Below are 6,234 nucleotides of genomic sequence, written 5' to 3'. Positions count from 1 at the left end.
ATTTGGTTGACAGTTTCATGTATTTATATAGTGAATTTTAGTCATGTTCATTGACCCCATTTCTATTCTTCTTTGCCCTCTCTCTTTTGTGACAAGTATTTTTCTTAACAAGTATCTGTTCCATGAGATTTTCTTGCCCAAGCGTGGGCAGGATGCTATTTAATGAACAAGAGCAACTTATCTGCGACTACACCACTGAATAAATGACACATTTTGCTCCAAACTACTATAAAATGCTACTAGTCTCTCTGGAATGGTTGAGGACTCATGGGCTCCTCCCCTACTCTTGTTGCAATGTTAATGTGCACAATCTTGTCTAGGCCTTGTGCAAATAACTGTAGCTCCAGTAAGTTCATGAGTGCAGCACTAGGCCATGGCCAGGGAGATGTACTACATAAAGAGATGTCTTGTTTTCTGATTTAGAATTTCTCCTTTTCCATTTTGCATCAGACATCTTAAATATTATTGTCCTAGGTATGCTGGATTTCAAAGTGGTGGTGAACTTCCATTTCAGTTATTTTAGGAACGTTCCTCTATTCCTCACTTTTCTTACATTGTGCATTTTTTCCTGCTTCAGGATTCTGATCATTTTAAAGCTAGAAATAGCACCGAAAGAACATTGTCTAGAGGTCATTGTAGGGAGATACTGACAATAAACAATGGTTACTTTGGAGGAATTAGAGGCTCTCAGAAATTTTATGTCTTTACACATACATGAATCGGCATTTAGGTTTTACCTCACATCAACCATATACTTCATTAATTGGAGTCATTCCCATGGTTCTTCCTGCCACCATCAGTTTTGTTGGCTGGAAGCAGGCCCTCTTCATCAACACTTTATTACAAGGCTTTTTATCCATTATTTTAAACAAAGAATTCAAGAAAAATGGAGCAACTTCTGTGCCGGGGAGGTAGCTCAGTGGTTAAGAACATTTGCTTCTCAAGCATGAGGACCTGAGTTAGAATTCTCAGTACTTGTACATAAAAAATCTGGGTATGATCACATATGCCTATAACCCTGGTGTTGTGTGTGTGAGAGAATGTAGAGACAGGATGATAGCTGAGGCTTGTTCTCTTCCTGTGTAGCTTCAGGTTCACTGAGAGACCCTGTCTCAGAAATAAGTTGGGGAGTAATAAGGCATGAAAGCACACCCACAAACATGTGCAAGCATATGCATTATATATATATATATATATAGAGAGAGAGAGAGAGAGAGAGAGAGAGAGGAGGAGGAAACAGTCCAATTTCCAATTTTTAGTTCTTCAGTTTAAAAATGATTTTATTGTACATATTTTATCAGATAACATTAAAGTAAAGCGACCCAGCCACCCTGTATTTTTTAGACCATGATGGGAAGTGTGTGAACAAATAAAGACTTGGAACAGCACATGGTGAAATATAACTGCCGAAATGGTAATGATCCAGATAAATGTTGTACCAAAGTAGGTGTTTTGAATTCTCCCATCGTAATGAGAGTAACAAGGAATGGGGAAAAAGGGATTAAGAGGAGGATAAATATTTATTTTGGCATAATTCTTGAAAGTGGATATTAATTTAGAAATACCAGTTAAACTCAATGGGTAAATTAGTTTGAAGGTGGGGAAGATGGCTTTACTTACTAAAATTGAGCCTTCTTGTTGTATTAACTAGGAAATGCTGCCATAACCACTTAGAATAAACCAGGATGCTTGAAGCAACAGCCATTTATCCTCGCAGTTAAGAAGCCCTAGGCTTCTCAGTCCAGGGTGAGAAATCATCTCATTCTTCTAAGTTCTGGTAGATTCTAGAAACACTTTTAGGATCTTAGCTTGCAGTTGCCCAGTGCCAACCTCAGCCTCTATTCACCCTCGATGGTCACAGATCTTCTTGGGTCTGCCCATCTCAGTGTTGCATAGTGTTTATCTCTTTACATCTCTGTTCAAATGTACCTTATTTTATGACGGTACCTGTAATTAGACTTACATCTACTGTAATTTTGTATGATCAGAACTTAACTTTATGAGATATGTGTGAAAAGACCTTCTTTGTGTATAAAGTCACATTAGAAGGCCTGTGAGGATAATGATTTTAACTCATCTTGCTTGGAAGAAACAACTTAGCCATACCACAAATGCTTTTCTTAATCAAGTTCACCTATATCTCATGGACTATGTGAAATAAAAACAAAAGTTCCTCATGCCTGAGAGGGGCTCTGAGATACTGAAGTCAGCAGTATTAGTTGAAGCCAGGCAATCTATAGAAGAGTTTTCATGTTTCCCAAGTGATTTGAATATGTATTAAAATTTCAGGGCCACTAGAGATTCTAGTTAGCTCTTCCTCAAAAAGATATTTTAACATATAAAATGACTGTTCCAATGAGAATTTTTTTCTTTAATCATTTTGACTAAAATGTAAAAAAAATGTCAAAATCCAGTGATCTAAATATATTATATATATTCAAAAATATTTTTGACATCCAACCAACCCTTGCGTTTACTTTGAATGAGGCTGTGAGAAACCATTAATATTATAGTTCTGACCAGATTCAGGAGGAAGCAAATGCTCATTTTATTTTGGTGAGTTGATGTTAGGTGTATAGAGTATCCATTCTCTGTAGATGGAAGTTTCGGTCACGTCAGGTCCAGCAGTCATTCAGTCCCAAAGAACACAGACAGGTTTATATTAATTATAAACTGTTTGACCTCTTAGCTCAGGATTATTATTAACTAGCTCTTACAACTTAAAATTAACCTACAATTCTTATGTATCTTTAGCCCTATATCTTAGTACCTTTTATCAGTGAGGCATTCTCATCTTGCTTCCTCTGCATTTGGCTGCAATCTGCCTTTCCTCTTCCCAGAATTCTCTTAATATGGTTGCCCCACCAATACTTCCTGCCTGGTTACTGGTCAATCAGCATTTTATTAAACCAATATGAGCGACAAATCTTTGCAATGTACAAGAGCATTAGTGAACATAGATATTATTTGTTTCTAAAAGGTGTTCAAAATAAGAAATTTCTACAGCTGTGTGGATCCTTGAGTTGTTGTTGACATGAGCATAGCAATGTCAAGAACCCCAATGTTCCAGACCCATGAAAGTGGCAAACCCTTACCTGGGTGAGGGTCAGAGGAATGACAAAGCCATTATCTGGTCTTAGTGCCAAGACTGACAGGATATGTGGAAACTATCAATCACAGCTTCCTGCTTGCTGATGACTTGGTTGAGATTTCTTCCATACAGACAGAGCTCTGTTACCTAGATAAGCTAAGTCTGTTCACTTGTCTAGCTGTCTATTACAAACTCATCTCCTAAATTCAGATGCTAACATAAATGCTGAGGTCCCCAGATGTAGTTGATGCCCTCCATCAGATCAAGAACAAACCATTCTATCCAAGCTTTTTATGTTTGTGCATTTGTGTATTCTTTCTTCATTCCCTTGTAGCCCCACTTAGGGCAAACTCTGAAGTCTTGCAGAAGCTTCACACAGCTACAGCAGAATTGATTCTCTCCAATGTTTTATAACCCTGACTACTCATATTAAGGCTGCTCTAAGTGATTACAGAAAAAAAAAATGTTTCCATAGCAGTAAACTGACCAAATTAGAAGACATCCTTTGAATTCTTTTTCAGAATAAAAAAAAAAATATGTTCATTTACTATAGGCTCTACTAATGCCAAAGGCATTCTAAATCATGACTCTGGGGCTGTGTAAATAAACTAACAACATAAACTTATTTTCTTTATTCTTTGGTGTTCACTACTTTGTTTTCCTGTTGCATACATTTTGCCTTGAGTTTGATTGTGTCACTGATGAAAACTGCATGTCTATGACTTGAACAGATATACTGAACTCTTTCCAGTTAATGTAGTGGTGTTAGGGAGGGGGTACTTAAAGCAAAATGGTGATGGGTTTTTCCTATAATGCCCACCAAATACTGCCCACTAAAAAACTAGTTACTAACTCTATGGTATTGGGAAGTGGTGGTACCCTGAAGATCTGACATCTACTGAAGGTTTTCTGTCACAGTGAACATGATCTTAGCAGGGATTGTGGTGTTTTGCTCTCTTTTTAACTCTCTTCTGTGTCCTGCCAACAAACTCAGCTACTTGCTTCAACAATATGCTCTCAGACATGCTTCACCAGACTGGAAAGCAGTGAAATCACTCAGTTTTTCATAGACCAAACCCACACAGACTGTGAAAGAAAATAAGCCTTTCTCTGTATAAGTTGATTATCACAGACATTTGTTACAGTCCTGGGATGCTGACTCACACAGTGGGGTATCATCGTGAATTAGTGTTCTTTGAACAAGGAACCACTGAGGTTGCTCTTTTAATTTCTTTTCTCTGACCCATAAGGATACAATGGGAAAACAATAATGTATAAACTAAAACAATAATCTATCAAAATGAGGGCATTCACAAGGTTTCATCTTCCTCCTTCCAAAGTGCTCTATCCTCCACTGAACTATACCCCAAGCCACATGATTTTCATTCTATGTGCTTTTAAAAGATATTTTTAAAGCTAATATTAGCCATCCTTACATGAAGATCCAGTGGTTCATTTTTCTTTCTTTCTCAAAATACCCTGAGAAGAACTTTCTTTTAACTTTAATTTTAGAATAGAAAGAAAAACCTTTGTCTCAACATGTTAACTAAGATATATTTAGCTGCATAAAAACTTAGAGCTATACAAAGAAGAGAAGCCTACCTAGAAAGCTATATATTTGGTATTATCCAGCAATTATCATCACAATAATAATGTGTGAAGACTTAAATTAAACAAATGGAAGCGATGTATTTTCAACATAAAATTCGAGAAACAAACCCTTTATATTTAATTAGAAAAAGGTTGCCAGGCTTATAAAAATCATTGTACATCAATGTATAAACTTACTGAACCCCGCAACTGCATCATCTTCTTTGTATTTTTTTTCCTTCGACAACTTCATGAATGTATACAATGTGCTTTGATTATACACACCCCACTCATGTTCTCTCTTACCTCACTCTGTCACTCTGGACCTATCATCCCAAGTTTATTTCCTATTTTTGACTTTCGTGGGTGGAAGTGGCCAGGGGTTTATAGGGTTCCTTGCATGAGCATGGATGGGGGTTATCTCCTAGAGTAAACCACACTACCAAAAGAAGCAACTGTTATTTCTTGGTAGTCATTAACTGCCAATAGGTCCTGAGGGTGAGTTGGGCCTCAGGAGCCCCTCTCCTATGCATGACAGAATGTCAAAGGGCTCATTCTCATGCAAGGCGGTCTAATGCAGGTAAACACAGTTGTGTGAGCAAGGGCTATGTTATGTCCAGGATATAGTTTTATAATGCTCTTGCCCAATGGCTAGCTCTTACATTCCTTCCTATCTTTCTTCTGTGTTGTTTCTTGAACCTTTGAGGTGGAAATATAAATAGCAGCATATGTAGGGCTAAACATTCAATTGTCATTTACCCTCAGCCCTTTGACCATGACTGTGTTAATCACCACCTACTACAAAAAGCAGCTTCTGAATTGGGTATGAGATGTATTAGAGCAAAAGATATGTTGTATTCATTAGTGTATTTATATGAAAGGTTTTTAGAGTGAAGAGCTAAGGGCTTCATGAAGACCTGTAGCAAAAAAAAGGAGGCCTCTTGTTCATCCCAGCCACCCAAAACCAAAATAACCACACAAAAACTATTTTAATTAAAACACTGCTTGGCCCATTAGCTCTAGCTTCTTATTGGCTGATATGGGATTTTCCTCTGTATGCTGTGATTACCATTAATGAATAAGGAAACTGCTCTGGGCCTCTTGATAGAGCAGAACTTAGGTAGGTGGGGAAAACTAAATGGAATGCTGGGAGGAAGAAGGCAGAGTAAGAGAGATGCTATGGAGCCACTGCCAGAGTCAGACATGCTGGAGCTTTGCTGATAGGCCACAACCTCATGGTGATACACAGATTAATAGAAATGGGTTAAATTAAGATGTCAGAGTAGTCAATAAGAAACTAGAGCTAATGGATCAAGCAGTGATTTAATTAATACAGTTTCTCTGTGGTTATTTCAGGTCTAAGCTAGCCAGGTGGCCAGGAACAAACAAGCAGCCCCTCTTCTTACAATTGGATAACTCTTGTATTATTTTAACCCATTTCTATTAATCTGTATATTGCCACATGGTAGTGGCTTACTGGCAAAGATGTGACATGCCTGACTCTGGTGGCTCCATGGTGTCTTTCTCTGCCTTCCTTCTCCCAGCATTCAGTT

Source organism: Microtus ochrogaster, unplaced genomic scaffold (genome assembly GCF_000317375.1).
Source record: "Microtus ochrogaster isolate Prairie Vole_2 unplaced genomic scaffold, MicOch1.0 UNK1, whole genome shotgun sequence".
NCBI lineage: Eukaryota > Metazoa > Chordata > Mammalia > Rodentia > Cricetidae > Microtus > Microtus ochrogaster.
Note: the sequence above shows the minus strand (reverse complement) of the source record.